The 19,379-nt window shown below is 32.2% G+C and overlaps 1 long non-coding RNA gene across 1 annotated transcript in view; it reads right to left on the minus strand.

Moving 5' to 3' along the window:
- Positions 1-16,498, minus strand: part of LOC135970222 (uncharacterized) — a 74,826-nt gene extending 58,328 nt beyond the window's left edge. The window contains exons 1-2 of the long non-coding RNA XR_010585818.2: positions 16,372-16,498; positions 12,447-12,535 (exon numbers count right to left, since the gene is read on the minus strand). This is a non-coding gene — a long non-coding RNA (uncharacterized lncRNA). The remainder of the gene's footprint in view (positions 1-12,446; positions 12,536-16,371) is intronic.
- Between the last annotated feature and the right edge of the window lie 2,881 nt (positions 16,499-19,379).

The raw sequence follows: 19,379 nt of genomic DNA on the forward strand, positions 1-19,379 counted from the left end.
TCTACTAAGATGAAAAATAAAACTGAATCAGCATGGAATTTAATTAAATATTTACAAAACTCATCTATGTATATTATTTTGTTTTATGAGAAAATAATGAATATTCTAGACAAATATGATATTTACTTAAATCATCTTCAATTAAGTGGTGTTGTTCTACAGAAGTAATTTACTTAAAAATGGTTTACTGCTGTTGTGATTTCTAAGGGCACATAGAAATTATTACTTCTGGAAAGTTTGGGTTTATTTTGAGAACAATATGAAGACATACCATTAAAAACATTGTAGGGAAGCATAGACTGAATTTTCAAAAGCATAACAAAGTGTGTAGGCTAGGTAAGAAATGGGAAGCACGAATCACAATTACAAAACAATAGACTAAGTTGATAGAAGTCTTAGGGGCTGATGGAATGTGAGGTAGAAAGGGAAGTTTTTGGTTTTCTTTGATTTTGTGCCAAGGAAAAAATTCAGAAGGAATTTTTGTTTTCATGTGAAAATCCCAAGAGAGAATAAAACCAAAGGTACCTAATAATGCATTCAATTGGGTTAGCGGCTAGGAAACGAAATCAGGAAGTTACTTGAAGCTGCATAGCACATTCAGACTCAGAGCATATGCTCCAAAGGAAAGCTGCTGCTTGCACAGGCAGGGTCTGCCCGGGATACATCACTCTATGCCCCAGTTAGTAAAATGGAAATAACAATGTTAATTGATCATTGGGTTCTTTGAGGATTAACTAAGCTAACACTATTAAATACTTAGAACAGTACGTGGCAGATTGAAAACTCTCCTCAAACCTTAACTTCAATCCAAAGCACATTGCTTTCTTGACTAATCTGCTGCCAAGCAGAGAAATCATGGGGAGTAGTAGGGGTGTTAGTGAGTGCAAAGTCTACACACACAAAGTTCTAGGGATATAGAGCTTAAATTAAAGAAACCATAAAAAATGGCTGTGCCAAGGGTGGTAGATGGGCATGTGGCATTTGTAGAACATATTGGCCTACATATCTTCAGGAATACTGTTGGTAAAAGCTTGTTACTTCAAAGCAAAGTTTTAACCATTGCAAATAGGTATTGAGAGAACCCCAGATGAAGAAATAAGTACTCTGATCCAAATTAGCAACAAGCAGGCAGAAATGATTTGACAGACATGAGTACATAATAAAATATCAGGAGAACTTTGAGAGTGAAAGGACAAGAGCAAAAAATAGAACAGATAGACACCTGCATATACACAGGTATAAATCACACTTGTGATATGTGTGTGTACATATGCATACACATAGCATATACTACAACATATTTCCATACAGATAACTCATAACCTGTTACTGTATTCAGTTAATCACATAGGTGGCTCTTAACCCATAGAAGTGATATGATATTTTGACTAAACTTTCTGCTGCCAGCATACAATAACATAACATAGGCAACTCTAATTAATTAACGCTGGTTATGGACTAAAGTTTTTGTTTGTCTGTTTTGGTTTAGAAACAAGGTCTCACTCTGTTACTCTGGCTAGAGTACAGTGGTGTGGTCATAGTTCACTGCATCCCGGAGTTCCTGGGTTCAATGGATTCTTCCACCTCGCCTCCCAAGTAACTAGGGTTACAGGTGCTCACCATCATGCCCAGCTAATATTCTTAATTTTTAGATGGTTTGTTTTGGTAAAGATGAGGTGCTGCTGTACTGCTCAGGCTGGCCTCTAACTCGGCTCCAGTGACCCTCCTACCATGGCCTCCCAGACTGTTGAGATTACAGGTGTGAACCACTGCACTCAGACCATTTTTATAAAATAAAGTTTAGAGGGTATAATAGATATCCTACACATTAATACATACCAACAACCAGGTTGTTGTAGAAAATAAATCATAGGTAAAATAATAAGGCAATTGTCTAATAAATCATATTTCAATACAATTATATACAAGTATAAATATAGGAAACATAGAAAAAAACTATTACTAACAAACCACGCTGTTTGGTCACAATGATAAATTGGAAATGTTCATTAATGTTGTCTTCTGTGTTAAGTATCTGCTAAATTTCAATTATTTGTGTGATAGGTGAAGGAATATTAGAGTTTGGGGCAAAAATACTAAAATTCCCAGATTTTGACAATCCGAGATTATTATTTTTCAAATATATTAAGAACAGAAACATGTCAAGAACATTTTTCAAAAGGTCAGACTCTAGCCTTAGCTTTTCAGAATATATTAATTGTAAAACATCACTAATGGGTTCCCTGGTTGACTGAGCAACTGCTGGATATACTATTGGACAGATGTCTTAGTCCCTGAGAGTTATATCTGTATCATGTAAACTTATAATGAGTAATGCCCATTTTCTGAACTTCTATACCCATAGGTAATTAAATGTCTTCCTTGTTTATAGTCTGTTTCCTAATCTAAAAGGCAAACTATCTGGCCAAACATGCAATACCACCTAAACTGTCTTCTACCTTATTATTCTAATGACCCCCATGGTTTTTTCACAAAACACTACTTCCTATTTCTTTCATTTACATCTGCTCACCATTCAGTTCCCTGAGTCATAGTCATTGTACATGTTTCACCTTAGGATGTATAAATTAGACCTTTTTAGAGTATGGTAATATAAAGGCATCAAAACAAATGAAAGCTAAGAGGTAAAAAGTGTGTGTGTGCGAGTGTGTGTGTGTGTTTTGGTATTTTGGAGATGATGTTGGGTTTCTTACAGTGAGTCTGGGGTTCTAAAATGTATGAGAATGTAAGAAATTGGGAGAATGTATAAAAAACATAAACTCACAGAATTCTATTTTTACTTTTGTACTTATTATTATATATTTTATACAGTACCTTTACAACAGCAATCCCTTCATATGTCTAATAAGAGTTTATATATTTAAGCTCTGGCTTGCCCTTTCTCTTCACAAAAGAACTCTTCTTGAGAGAGAGGAAAAACGCCTTCTTCCAGTCATCTTCTGACCTTCTAAAGACTTCCTCCTGGACTAAAATAACTGAACAGGACTTCCAAGATTTCTCTTACCTCCTTTCAACAGGTACCATACTTATCTTAGAATTGCTTAATGCAGAATGTTTTATAATGTGACCTAATTATCAGAATCCTTATTTGAATTCTTAAGTACTTTTTATACCACAATAATAAGAGAAAAGTTCTATTTGTAAGGGTATTGCAAATAAAGGAGTGGCTTTAACAATTCCATCCACCCATCTCCACCCAATATCCCACAGTAGGGTGTTTTTACTGAGCTGACATCCTCGGAATGCATAGGTGCTAAGGCAAGAGTCTTCCTCAACATTAGTTGATTATGGCCCTATATTTCCTTTGTTTTCCTACATAATACAGAACTGTAAGGTATATGAAAAATTCCATGTTTAATTGCATACAACTCAATTGATTTTCAGAAATGGGATGCACTCATGTGATTAGTAACTGGATCAAGGTATAGAAACTTAGCACACAGAAGCTCACCTTTCCACCCATTTTTTTTTACTTGATATAAAAAAATACTAACATAATGTACTGTTTTGCATTTGGCTTTTTTCATTTAACAATGTATCATAAGATTTAGCCACATAACTATGTGTAATTATAGATCATTTATTCTCCTTGCTACACAGTATTTCTTTGTGTGACTATAGCACAACACATTTATCATTCCTCTGTTGATGGACACTTGGGTATTTCCAGTTTGAATCCATTAAAAATAGTTTTGCTTTAAAAATTATAGTGTATATCTTTTTCAAGAGACTTAATTGTTTGAGCGCATAGTATGCATCTTTAGGAAACTATGTGAACACATTTACTGGGGGTGTATCCTATGGAATTGCTGGACCAGAGGATTTGCAAATGCTTACTTGTAGTGGATATCATTGAAAAGTTTTCTAAAGCATTTGCAGTGCATGAGAGTTCCAATTTCATCACAAATTCAAAATTTGATGTGATTGTTTTTGTTTCGTTTCAGCCATTTTGGTGGGTGGAAAAATGATGTTGCATTATTGTTTTGCATTTCTTTTAATAATATCTTTAACTTGGGAATATTTTCAAATATTTATTGATTATTTGCATATTCTCATCAATGGAGTGTGAGCTCAAATGTTTACCATTTTTTCTGGGTTATTCTGTTTTTTTTTTTCTTTTTTAATATATATGCAAAACCTTACCGAACAGCACCCACAACTTCTTTGAAACTATGCATTTAAGAAAACTGATTTTTTTTAAAGTTTTCTTTCTCATCAGTGTTATAACAAAATTAATTTATTTGAGGTCCTGCTAGATTTTATTTCACTTAAAGTTACAGTTTCTAAGAACCTATCTACAATGCTAAGGGAAGACATGCAGTATATTATGTAAATCTTTTGCTGAAAAATTTATTAGAAGTATCTTCTCCCAATTCCTGGATGCCCTTTTACTCTGTTAAGAGTTTAGAGAGAAGTTTTTCATTTGAACATAGTATAATTTAGTTTAAGTTATCATTTTTTCTTATCATTGGTGTTGTCTGAGCCCCTTTCAGAAAGCTTATCTACTCTATGTTCACAAAGACACTCCCATGTTTTTCCTTTATTGTTTGTCTTCGTATTAAGATCTTCAGTTCGTGTGTTTGTGTGTGTGTTTTAAGAGGGTAAAATAAAGATCCAGATACATATTATTTCACAGATGACTATACAATTGAGCCACTAACATATCTTGAATTCTATTTTTTTACAACTACACCACAGTGTCACCTTTGGCATAAATCATCTATGTATATGTGCATCTGTTCCTCTACTTTATTCTGGGTACTTGGTCAGTATGACTATTCTTGCACCTACACTGTCTTAGTAACAGTAGATTATGCTCTCTGTTAGTTCAAATCCTTCAGCTTTGTTCTTTAAATAACCTTCTCTATTTTTGTGCCGATGGAATTTCATTTGTGATTATTTTAAATCTGACATCTTTCCATGTTAAATTCTTCAAACTGTAGTCATTGTGTAACCCTCTCTTTATTTGCCTTTTTATTTTACTTTTAAAAATTATGCCTCAGTTGGGAGGTTTTGCACAATTTTTTAAAAAAAATGTTCCTAGATATTTTGTGATATTTCAATACTACTCAAAAGTTTATCTTTTTGTTATTATAAAATTAAAATTTGATTTATTGCTTATTTACTGTGTATCTAGTGATCTTCTCAAACTGGTACGTTCATTTATAAATTCATTTATAAACTTGTTTGTGGTTACTCGGATTATCTTTATTTACAATGCTATGACATACCTGATGATAGTTTTATTTATTCCTGTGTCTTTGTTGTATGTATTTGCATGTTTTCCTAAATTTATTTTTACCTTTAGGTCAGGTAAAGGCTACTTGTATTATTTTAAATGGAAGTGTTAGTAGCAGTCATCTTTGTCTCCTTCCCAACCTCAGAGAAAAATATTTCAATAATTAACCATTAGGTATGATATTTACTGTATTATTTTAATACTGCTTGTTTTGCAAATACTCTAGTTTAGACTACTTAAAACAGAAATGTTTATTCTGCGCCTACTCAGTCATGTTTTTTCCTCTATTTTTACTTGATGTGCACATTGACTGTTGAGTGCTTCATCAAAGTTGCTTTCTAGAATAAATCAATGACATTCTATTTACATATCACTGAAACTAATTTACTAATGTATTTGTTAGGATTGTTTGCTAATGTTTATGAAAGAGATTGACCTATCATTTTTCTTTGCATACTTTTTGTCACATAAAATAGTTACTGGTCATATAAAATTAGATGGGGCACATTTCTTCCTTTCCTCCTTCCATAAAATAAGCATGTGCAATTGATACTATTTCTTTCGTAGAATTTTGTGATAATTCAACAATGAAGTTAATTGAGGTTAGACTTTTCTTCATGATATTTTTAAACTAGATGTAGTTTCTTTAAAATAAAGAGCTATTCTAAGTAATATATTTCAATAAATTTATGTCTTCCAAATATTTTGCCAATTTTTTTTGGAGAAAAGTTTTATTCTTTTTCAAAATATACTGTCTTATTTACATATTTAGACTGTTTAATTTTTCCATTGTTGGCATTGGTGGATACCTTCTTCTACATTTTTTCCTAGATCTGTCTTCCTAGAATTTTATTAATATTTTTAGACTTCTCAAATAAATAATTTACATTGACAATTTTCTATATTTTGATGTTTGCTTTCTCTTTATCTTCTGTTGTATTTATTGGTCTCTTACATCTTTATTTAGGATTTATTTTCTGTTCCTTTTCCAGAAAAGTGAGATACCATCATTATGCTTTCTGTTACTATATAAAGTATTTACTATTTTTAAATACTTTATATAAGTGAAGCCATGTAGTATTTGTCCTTCTGTGACTGACTGATTTTACATAGCATAATGTCACCTATGTTCATTCGTATTATCAAAAATGGTAGGATTTTTTCGCTAAGACTGAATGATATTCCATTGTTCATATATACCACACGTGCTTTGTCAATTAACCTATCAATGGGCATATGCCTGGTTTCTACCTCTTGGCTATTGTGAATAATGCTGCAATAAAAAATGGGAGGTGCAGATAGCTCTTTGAAATTCCCATTTTAATCATTTTGGATATGTACTTACAAATGAGATTGCTGCATCATATGGTAAGTCTTTTTTTAATTAATGAGGACCTTCCATATTTTTTTTCATAGTGGTTGCACTATTATACATTTCCACCAAAAGTGTATAAGGGTTTTATTCTCCCCACACCCTTGCCATTGAGTATCTTTTTTTCATTTGATGACAGCCATCCTGAGAGGTATGAGGTGATAGTCATGATAGTTTTGATATACCTTTCTCTGACAGTTAGGTTGAGCACCCATTCATATACCTGGCGGCCATTTGTGTGTCTTCATTGGAAAAAACGTCTGTTTCAGCCCTTTATCCATTTTTAATAAATAATTTATGGCTTGAAGGCATTTTCTCCAACTTAGTAGGTTGCCTTCTTACTCTGTCGATTGTTTCTTTTGCTGTGCAGAAGCTTTTATTTTGATGTAGCCCACTTGTCTGTTTTTGCTTTTGTTGCCTGTGCTTTTGGTGTCAAACCCAAGAAATCATTGCCAAGACCAATGCCAAGATTTTTCTTTATGTTTTCTTCAAAGAGCTTACAGTTTCAGGTCTTATACTTAAATCTTTAATGGATTTTTTAGTTTATCTTGGTGTATGGAGTAAAATGGGAGTCTAATTTCATTCTTACCCATATCCAGTTTTACCAACACCAATTGTTTAAGAGACTACCATTTTACAATTGTGTGTTTTTGACACCCTTGTCAAAGATCAGAAAACTAGTTTCATCATGTTTGGTCACATCACATACCAAATTTGTAAGGTGTCTAAATGCAACTAAAAGTAATGTTAAAAAACTGTTGTTAGCTCTCACATGGCATTCTCGCACTGACTGGTTTTTCTGCATTGGCATTATTTCAATGATGCAGACATTTATTGGGCAAATTAATATACGTTCTTCTATCCATACTGAATTTATTAAAAACATATTTTCCTGTACTATTTTCAATGTGCCATGTTGAAAATAATAAATTTATTTTAAACCTTTATTTTCTAAGCATTTAATTACATTTTCAATAAAAAATGTATTTTACATGGGATTAAAACATATTTTAGACTGATTTGAGATTTAAAATATTATGTTAAGTTTTGATGTGATATCAGAGGACTGTCCTATTTTAGCTTAATAAAGTAATAATCTGTCATGTTTATATTCATAAGTGCCCTTGGTAAACAGGGGAAGTTCTCAGTATCTTGTAGATTCTCTGAGATAAGCGAGATGGGAGAAGAATCTGAGAGATTCAGACTCCTGATGCTGAGTATCTTGGCCATAGAAACATCTACTCAAAGAGGGGATGGAGAGGAAGAAAGGAAACATGAAGCGGAGACTTTAGACTATCCATAGTGTTACATAATGCACTGTGTTGGTGACGCAGGCACGTACAGGATCCAATGGTCTACCTAGCAAAGACTCAATGACTAGGCTATGCAAGATAAGAGATTGTCAGTAAGTGGGTGCTTTCTGGTTGTTCTTTGTTGTATCCTGACAATTTTCTTCTAAAGTTCTCCTTACTATGATAATATTTGACTATTTCTGTACTCACAGTGATTTAAATACTAGACTTATAGCTTCAGTTAACATTATTTATATAAAAAATATTGCTCTGAGGGGTACTTTGTTGAATTGCTTAAGTTGTAAATATGTTTAGCTTCCTTCTAGTCTCAGAATGGCAGAAGTAGTCTATTATTTTCAGAGACTCTTAATGACTAATTTCGTCGTACGTGTTCTTGATTTATTTAGATAAACTTCAGCTCACTGACTCTTCTTTAAGATTTGAAGGATCATTCAAAAGTTAAATGACTGAAGAAACTAATAAATTAAGAAAAGAACTGACGTGGATATTAAACTCTTCATTGTTTAATATTAAACTGTTTATTGTTTAATAAAGAGTTTAAATTATGGAAAAGACAGAGTATTTTTCTTTTGTTGTGCAAGCCAGTATTTCCCTGGGTGCATTTATTTTTCCTGGACGATTTTATGTAACAAATTGACAACTGTTTTGTTTTGCTTTGTTTTCCTCTGTGATTAGGCAACTAAAGTAATTTGGAATATTTGTGCATCCTTTCAAAGAAAAGGGAGGATAACAAAATGTTGCCATATAGTATGACTACTGAAATTTTAAAAAAGCAAAGTTTTTAGGGAAAAATATATTGTAAATGATTATAAAATGAAAGAATACACTTTTTGATAATAAATAAAATGGAAACCTTAATTTAATAACAAAAATACATTAAAAATGTTATGACATTTGTCCTCCTCACTCTCGAGGACACTTGGACTTTTCTCTCTTATTACATGTTGATTAATTCGCTCAGAATAAGACTGAAAAATCACTTTTCCCATGAGTTAATTTCCCTAGTGGAATCCAAGGTCATATTTGAAATCAATTTTTTGTTACATTATGCTATGTGTTGATATAGCTTATATGTCAAACTTTCATTCAACTATTTTCTTTACCTTTATGTATATATAATTGTCACATATTCATACTTTTTATAGTAGGGTATTTAACTTTTTTGCAACTATACAGATATAGGGATCAAAGATACAAAGTATAAATTTATGACAATCTAGAATGGTGCTAGTTACTTACATAAATCCAGGTAGTTCTTAAGTAGAGCTTTTGGCAATGATTTGAGTTTATTATTGGGACATAACTTTAGTTCAAGTCTCTATTTCTATGGTTGTTGTCACATATGTGTTTATTATTGGGGAACTTTCATAATCAACTTTCTTAATTTATTCAACTTAGAGAAAAGTAATTAGAGATATAGAATAGAAAGGTGAGAGGACTTTCTTTGTAATGTAAGTGTTGTAAGTTTATTTTTAATGTAAGTGAAGGTTTATTGTTTTATAACAGACCTTATTTTTAAAGCAGCTTTATACTTATGTGAGAATTGATGAGATAGTTTCCATATAGAAAATGCCCAAATATACTAGCACATAGTTTCCCCTACTGTTAACATCTTACATTAACAAGATATATTTGTCACAATTAATTAACAAATGTTGATTCAGTATTGTTAACAATAGCTCACATTTTATTCAGATTTATTCTTTACTTAATGTCATTTTCTGTTCCAAGATGTAGTCTTTTAAAAAATTTACTTTTTGCACTTACTTTATATTAAACCAAAGTATTTCAATCTCATCACGTATATTTCCTGCGTAAGTCCTAGAACCATCTTTTCTCCAAAGATCCCTTATTTTCTTTATTAGATAATCATATTAACAACCAAGATTTTACACTAAGTGTGCTCATTGCCATTGAAGACTTACTTACACAGCATATATACATATACATATACATGTTGCATAAATATATATGCAAATACTAATCTAGGTATTTATATATTTATAAATATTTGTATCTGTAACCACCTTTAATTTTATTATCCTAACCATGATTCCTTACTAGTGTCTCAACTCTAAGCCATTAATGTATCATTCTAGCCTCTTCCCCTTAATTATCTATAAATTTCCGCTCCAACAATGAGAAACCTGGTTTCACCCGGCATTATCCATTGACTTGATTATTCCTAATGGTATTTTAAGTGTGTTTAATATTATTTGATAATTTTAATTTTTTTCCTAATACCATATAAACCTTTTGTTCTGAGACTATATGTTTTACTACTTAATCTTTTCAGCTGTTTTTCACTTCTTATCTTTTGTCATATTAAATTTAAGGATTCAGCCTGACTCATACATCTATTGTTCAAGTCTCTATTCTTTTTGATGTTATTTTCTAAAATTCTTTGTGTACACATTGAAATGCATCAGGTGATCTCTTACAATCAGTATGTATTTCAATATAATAGGACTTCGAGTAAAATACTTTGCAGAGCTTTGAGCAATTTACAATAATTCTACTATCTCATATGTATTTTAGGTGTGTATGTGTGAATGTGTGTGTTTGTGCTATCATCTAACATCCATTTTTGTAAACCTCTGATTATACATTAAAACTCACCAGATATGATAACAACTCTTTGAAATTCAAAGAAAAATCTATCAAATTCCTAATATAAGTTCCTTTAACATGACTTTATGTAAAATATATTGAGAATTTAACTGATGGCATATTTTTGTTTGAGACAATATGACTTTTTATTACTCATTTTAGCATATACTTTCAGGGATAAGTTATATTGAAAAATAGACTCTGCCTGTTTTGATTAGCAATACTATAATTAGCAATACTATAATGCACTGTAGATTTTGTACATGTCAGATGATTTCTTATTTGAAGACGATAAATATGATCAATGATAGTAAAATCGGTGTTTAATCTTATTTTTTTCATTAGTAGGTAGAACTTCCTTTAGCTCCATTCATGCTTCATTGACCAGTAAGGGGATATTCACAAAGACTCTTGGCTTGATCAAACTTCAGTCATACTCTTGAATTTTCTCTTAGGCACATCTATGCACCTGCTTGTAAAATTTAGTTTGAAGAAGAACACTGCCAGGTCACTTTATCAAGAACTTCCCAACACTTGATATCTGATCATCCTCCATATCTGATCAAGCTTCTCATCCTTCAGTATCCCTCAGATGATGTCTCATTACCGTGGTTTATCTTCAGTACAAATCCTATCAGGTTGGTTCAACTAGAATCCCACTAACTCTTGAGGTTCATGTTTAGTAATTTTCCATGCACTGACATGCCTTATCACCCCCTGCTCCTTGATTGTAAATTTCCAATTGTGTATGCTGTATTCTGAGTTGAACCCAGTCTCTCCTCTACTGCAAAATCTAATACTATGCAGTAGTACTGATTAAAATTCACCTTACTACTTGCTTTAACAAGTGCCATTGAATAATTTTTCTTTAACAGTACAAAAAGCCTGATCATGGAACTGATTTGTAATCTGTGACCAAAAACTAGTGAAATTCTTACCAGTGCTTCAGAATCAGCAGACCCATTTAAATAGCTTCAATACCAAAGTAGACATTTCAGTTGTGACTTATTTTGCATAGTTTCACACTTTCTCATTGCTGCATATTTCATATTGTAAAAGTTATTTGTGTATTGATACTGTTAAAATATTTTGGAATAATACTGTCTAATATTTGTAAGATTCATATAATTTGCAGATCCATGGTCTAGTATATTTTGGTCACATTGGTATTCATTAGAATTGTCATGTTTTCTATAGCTATTGTTTATCACAAAATTACCCTCTTACTCTTTGTAGTCTGAACTGAATTTGACCAGTTGGTTTAAATGGAGGCTGATTCTTGAGAACGAGTCTGTTTATTGGGGTTCTACTGTGTCTTTTTGAATAAATTAATATATCTAAAAGTTATACGGAATTTATGTTATTTTGTACTAGTTTACGTGTTATTCATATATTAACACATCTAATCTTCACAAGAACTCAAGGAGTTTGGTTCTATTATTTTATAGGTGAGGATACTGATTAATAGAAAGAACTTTAAAATTATTTAAGATTGCATAGCTAGACAGTGACAAACAAAATTTGACCTTACTTTGCACCTAAATATGAATTCTCTGCTTAGTCCCTATATTTGCTATATGTCACCTGAAATATGATCTCTTACCTTCTGGTCTATTTCATTTGAAGGATAACAGGAACTTAAAAAAAAAAAACTGTGAAATAATATCAGTAGATAAACCTGGATTTTTATGATTTTCTCTCATGGAAAAAGTGGTAGTATCAGTATTACAGCAAAATTTAGGTATTTCACCTTCACCTTGTTGGTGCCTTTACAAAATACATAGTTCTCAAAATATTAATGCTCCTGAAGCTCAAAGGTATTGGTAGTTAATTTTATTATACAGACTTAAAAACAAATATAAGTAGGATAAAGTTTTGGTGCCAAACATACCTGAAATTTCATAGACTTCACTGGTAGGAGACAGAACATCTTCTTAGTTATGAGTTCTCATGGCAGCAGCTTCTGGGCATATGTTTTGACTGAGGAAAAATGACACAATTTAACCTAAATAGAAAACTAAGATATATTTAGCGAAGAGAGCTTCCATTGATTGTATGTGTTATATTGTACCATGACCCAAATACTGTTTTGGTTCTGTTTTATATTTCAATAAATTTATTTTTTTGAATAATATGATATTTATGGAAAAGTTTCAAAGACAATTCAGAATTACTGTACACATCTCACTTAGTTTCCTCTTAACAAGTTGCATATCTATGGCACAGTTATCAAAACTAAGAAACTAATGCTGGTGCACTATTGATTAACCACACTCCAAGATGTATTTGATTTTTATTAATAATTACTTTTTCATTATTGTACTGTTTATTATCTAGAATCCAGTCGAGAGTATTGGGTTTATTTGCATTTAGTTACTGTGTCTCCCCAGTTTCCTCTGGTTTGTGACAGTTTCTCAGTTGTGTCCTTTTTATTTTTCCTTTTACTTTGATAGTCTTGGGGTAAAATGGCCAAGTATCCTGTAGAATGCCTCAATCTGAGTTTCTTCAATGTTTTATTTGTTTGCTTTTTTTTTTTTTTTTTTTTTTTTTTTTTAAAGACTGAGTCTGGCTCTGTCGCCCAGGCTGGAGTGCAGTGGCGCGATCTCGGCTCACTGCAAGCTCCGCCTCCCGGGTTCACGCCATTCTCCTGCCTCAGCCTCCCGAGTAGCTGGGACTACAGGCGCCCACAACCGCGCCTGGCTAATTTTTTTGTATTTTTAGTAGAGACGGGGTTTCACCGGGTTAGCCAGGATGGTCTCGATCACCTGAACTCGTGATCCGCCCGTCTCGGCCTCCCAAAGTGCTGGGATTACAAGCGTGAGCCACTGCGCCAGGCCTTGCTTATTTGTTTTTTATAATTAGACTGGGGTTATGAGGTCTTGGACAGAATACCACATAGGTGAAGTAATCTCATCATGGCCTATTATAGTATCTACTTGATGGCCCCCATAATGTTTCATCACCTGTGTGTGCTTGCCAGGTATTTCTTCTTTAAGTTGCTATTTGTAGCTTTTCTAGCCTTCTCTTTGGAAGTGAATCATTAAGTTTACTCTAACATCAAAAGTGGAGAGTGGGGAGATAGGAATTGTGTTCTACCTTCTGGAATAAGAAATATCTGCATATATTATTTGCAATTATTTTGTAAGAAAGATTTATCTCTTCTTTGCCATACATTTACCAAAGTATTCTTTAAACACTCAAATAAATTCATTTTTAAACCATCATATTAGCAATAATTTCTATCACTTGTTGCATTGGTTTCTCAATTTAATTAACCAAATTAAAAACAAATACTTGTGAACATTATTGCTTTTCGTATATGATATATACTTAAGAACATTACTCCATTATTGTAAAATTGCCATTTGCAGTTTTCCCCGTAATTTGAGACTGGTATGTGATAATAAAAATTCAGTGAAAAGACACTTATAAAACACACAAATAGTATACCTAAAATACATATGACTGAACATACACTTGTGTACACATAACATTACAATAAAGATATGCATTTTCAGATGAGTTCTGTAGTGCTGATGCTTACAGATACCCTAATCTCCCCAGGTGGAAAATGTCTGCTTTGTATTACTTCTGATACTACCAAGGTAGAGTGGCGGTAAAATAAATGCTGCTAGAAAATTCAATGACTGTAAACAAAACAAACAAAAGACCAGAATAAGTCTGGATTTGCTTTATTTTGCCCATGATTTTTGTTTAAACACTGTATATAGATTTCTTTCATTTAAGGATGTTTAGGCTCTATCATATTTGAGAAAGGCACTTAAGTTAAACTGATAAAAATGAAATTACTGTCTCAAAGGCACTGATGCAAGTTTAACTAGTATATTTCTCGTGCTGATTGCCTTCAGTATAGGATTTTGAGAAATGATAAAGTTGTACTTCACAATCTCTGAAATTTTAGGGAAGTTTTTATTATTTATCTATCTATGATAATAATACAAATGTTTAATTCTGAGTTAGGCTTTGAAAAAATTACTCATTTGTATGTTTTCTTACATAGTTGGAACCTATATAACTTTCTGTTATATTCAGTCTTTAGATTTGTAACTATAAAGGAGACTAAATAACATTCTTAGAAAGAATCAGTTTTAACTAATTCTTCATTAGATAGGTAAAAAAAAGAGTAAAAACCTTTCCCTAAAATTTCAGAGATTAATTGTGAAGTAAGACTTTTACCCAGTGGTCCTTATAAAGACAAAGTTGAGTCAATTCAGTGCTCTTGTCTGAACACAGAAGGATGTACTTCTATTGGTGATGATACCAAATTATCTGGTCTTCAGATATACTCACATATTAAAATATTTTTAAACATAAAGACAATGAAAGTAAAATTTTTGAAAATTAACTAATTATATAAATGTATTTTGAAAGGGCAAAGTCATCTTATTCTAACTTTTAAGTGATGAGAATCCATTGATTCAAACTTCTTACTCAGAACTCCACTAATGTTTCACCTAATCCTCCCATTTTGCAGATAGGAAGTGCACTGAGAAATATTAAATTAATAACCTCAGCTCACCTAAGCTCAGTTCACAAAATCAGTTTTACTTAGTTGAGTTTTAACTTTGGTTTAGAGCCCTAAATTTAATTCTGTGATAGTCTCTATTTGTCAGCCCTTACATGTGAAACGTCTAGGTAGGGTATAGATTGTACAAGCAATTTTATAGAGTAATTTATGTGTGAGTCATGGGGTTACTGAACCAGTCAGGAATTATAAGACTGCTGCTAGATAGAGAGAATCAATTAAAAACAAAAAGGAAGCAAAGCAATGTGAGATAAACAGAGTAGATGTGTATGACATTCTTAAAAGCATCTGTTTTAAGATATCCTGCTGGTAGAAAAATTAAATTAGATTCAAATATAATTGTGACATATTTTAGAATACGAAATGTCATTCTGTTTGTCAGGCAGGCTTATGTTACTTGCATTCACAGCAATTATTATTATTATTTTTGATTCAAGATGATCTAACAAATAGTCTGTCTTACCCCAATACCAATGCTGAAATTTTAAATATTTGATAGAAAATATTAATCTTTATGAAGGTGTTTATATCCTTGGAATGGAAAATTTTTCTCCCCATAGACAAATTGCTGATTGTTTTCCTCTCCTATCTTTGGGGAAATGTGAGATTTAAATTTACTTTTATAATCATGTTTTTTCAAATTTATCTGCCTTATAAGGAAAAAATAATAGAAGAAACTGGGATTTTGAAAATAAATACAATAAAAGACCCATCAACTAAAGAGTGAATTATGTGCATTTGAAATGCTGCATCATGTTTATTTGAAACGTAAATGATTCTGTCATATCAGATCATCTGAAAAACTGACAAAAATATATCCAAAGTAAGCCTGTGTAAATATATTTATAAAATTTATAATGGAAATATATAAATATACTTATATGTATAATGGAAATATTTAGTCATACAAAAATATAAATATGACTTAATTAAAATATTTCAGAGTTGATAAAATATTTTAGGCTTTTAAATTTTACTTTGAACCAGTATACATAGCTATCTTTTTAACATTTAAAGGGAAAATATCATTAGCTTAGCATTTTGCAGGTTTTCAAGCTCTACAAGGGGAGAAAATGAAAACAAAACCAGCATAATTTTGTATTTGGAGTGCAATGATTAGGACATAAATTATAATTACAAAATAATTAGGTTATATTACATCATATTATTGAAAGAAGGCTTCTAAACCAGTCTGATTGGTGATTGCTTCTTTGGTTTTAACAGTAACACATTTTCAAAACTATAGAAAATAAAATATTTAACATCTTACCGTCTAATTAATATGCTCATCTTTAATATTTTGGAGACATCTCACTTGTATTATAACAAACACTGAAATTGAAGTGTCCAGAGTGAACCTTTTCATGTTAGTAGCTTCGCAACTGTTTCAGAACACTAAGGCTGATGGCACTTCGCCATCTGACCATCCGTTTTACTTTGGGAGCAATGCAGTGATGGTACTGTTGTCGTGAGAGCCTTTCATTTAGTATTTTATAATTTTATGCTTATATTTTCCCTGTACTAATGTATTTAAAATAATTTAAAAACTTTAATATTGTAAAAATTTGGAGGATTTGTGTGTGTGTGTGTGTGTGAGTGCAAGAATTGGATATTATGTCAAAAATTGTACAGTCATCCCTGAAGTAGATGTCAATATTAAGAACTGAGTAAATTATTTCATAATATAGACTTACTTATAAAAGACAAAGTATTTCTAACATATGAAAACAGCATGATTATGAATGAAAAAGAGATAAAACATATGAAGCTCGCTTCTTACTAAGGTATAATAACACTTAAAAGAACAAAAGTGCTGGCAAGACACACAAAGACAGATTTTCTCATTTCCTTCCTTGGCTTTAGGGAGAAAATGTACTGTACAGTGGAACCCTGGCTTTGGCTGGACCCAAGACCGTATGTTAAATTAATTAATGTAAATTATATTGCTTTTTTAAAAAAGCATATATTCCATTTCCCATCATTTAAACCTCTGAACTCACATATGTACAGAACATGGACAAAACTACACACTGTTTCCTACTACTAATAATAAGCAACTAAAAGATAATCCCTTAGTAGATAAACTCATCCTTAAACAAATTTAACTCATATTAAGTGAGCAAACAGATGGAGCTGGCATAGTGCCTTAAAGGTCAGGAAATTCAGACTTGGTAGAGCTGATGAGGTGGAAAGGCAAGAGTATACCAGAGTCGAGGATTGTCCCGAGAAAAACTCTTTGATTCTATCATCATCTTCAGTAATGATCTTGGATTCTTAATGGAAAGTTTCGAACAAAATCCATATTTTATGATGATATATGATGAAAAGAAGAGCCAAATCATAGAATACAAAAGGGACTGTGTTGATTAAACACCTGCAGTACTTAGTATTCCTCTTTCTTACTTTACAAGGTTCTGCCTGTAAAGCCAGGAAAATGGATTAAAAACAGATTTATGAAATAGTTGATATTATTACTTTGTAATTTTAACTATAGTGTATCATAGATAAAAGATTTGGTACTTTAAATATATTTTGGATTTGAAGAAAGCATATATAAAGTTATTAAAATTAGTAAGCAACCTCTCTGGGATTGAATTTTGTTTTAACATTTCATGTTCTTGGAAACACAAAGTGTAAGTGTAAGGAGTTACTGGTTCTGAGAGTGTAAACACAAAAAAGGCTCTTCCCTTTATTTGCTTTGATGTCTCTTTATTATTCATTCTGTTGAACCAATGATTAAAAGTGAAGTTGTTGGCAAGAAAAGCAGATGGTTTTTACAGCAAATAATTATGTTTCCCCATAAAACACATAGAAAATGGGGATTTGGTGGACAACCTCATGTATTTGGTTTAAAATATTCTGTTGTCAAATCCATTTTACTCAACTAGCAGAATAGGATTTGTGTTAGCAATAAGATAATCATCATTCCTTTTCTCATTCTTCATGTCCACAGTTAGCAAATGCCTTTTTAATATGAGAAAATCAAAGAAGTAAGAAAAATAGTTGAGATAAAAATGTTAGTATTGTTATGGGATCTTTGGGTGTTGCTTTTCTGGCCAGAAATCTCTGTGACCGATGGTGCCTTTTCCCAAGTGCTTGTCCTCCACCCAGGAAGAATGAGGTATGCAGACAAGTGGAGGGAAAGCAAGATGAAGAGGAGCTTTACTGAATGTTAGAAAAGCTCTGAGGAGACCTGCAGTTGGGTAGCTCCTCTCTGTAGGCAGGTCAGACCTTCAAGTGTTCAACTCTCAGCAGAGAGGAGGCCCTGGAGAGGCAAGAGACCCTGCCAATTTTCCATAGGCGAGCCTGTAAGAGGCACCCTATTCTGGTCTGTGGGACTGGTAGCCCGGCCCCCAGCTTTCAGGCCCTCCCTGGCCTGAAGGCAGGGCCTCACTGGAGACCCATCCCCTTTTTAATATGAGAAAATCAAAGAAGAAAAAATATGTGAGATAAAAATGTTAGTATGACTAATTTTCCTTGATTATTTACGTATGACTCTTTTATAAACCCATAAATGAAACAGTATGCCTTGTGTTTAAGAGAGAACAATCTTCTCTATTATTAGTCATTTATCTGAATTTACTTTTTTCTTTCAGGGTCTACTTTAGCATGCAGTTAAGAATCACAACTATGATGTCAATATGTGTTTCTGGACTTCAGAAGAACTTAATACCACCTCAGTATACCTTGCCTTGTAGGTTATCAATAAATATTTCATATCATTTTGTTTCTTTGAGTCTTAGAAATATGTCATGTGAAGTATTAAGATAGTCATAGGAATATGATATTATGTGAGAGAATTAAATAGCTTTTCCTGAATAATTTTGTCATGATAAAAGTCACTTAAAAAGCTGTGAGCAGATCTCATTTCCCATAGCACTACCAGCTCCCGTTCCTTTTCTCCACAATTTTGCTTTGAAAATCCATTATGTATCTATATATTTTTATCAGTGTAGTTTGAAAAAGTGGCTGGTCGTTCTTCACTGATGAAGTGTATTGAAAGTCATTTCTACTTACCAGATTCAGTAATTGGGCAAGAACAAATAAAGTACATAGAAATCAGTGTCTCAGCAAAGAGACTGGTATAAGTTTTGCAAACACTGTCACTACTTTGTTTTATTTTCATGTGTACATCCACAAGATTGAACAAGTTGAGCACTTGATGCAAAAAATATAATTTGATTCTTTTCCTTTCTCTGAAGATTTCCTTGCTATCTCTGCATGGGTTAGATACCAAAGCGTTCTCACTGGTCATATTGTAAAAAGTCCTCCTGTAAT

Source organism: Macaca fascicularis, chromosome 3 (assembly GCF_037993035.2).
Source record: "Macaca fascicularis isolate 582-1 chromosome 3, T2T-MFA8v1.1".
In the NCBI taxonomy this organism is placed as follows: Eukaryota; Metazoa; Chordata; class Mammalia; order Primates; family Cercopithecidae; genus Macaca; species Macaca fascicularis.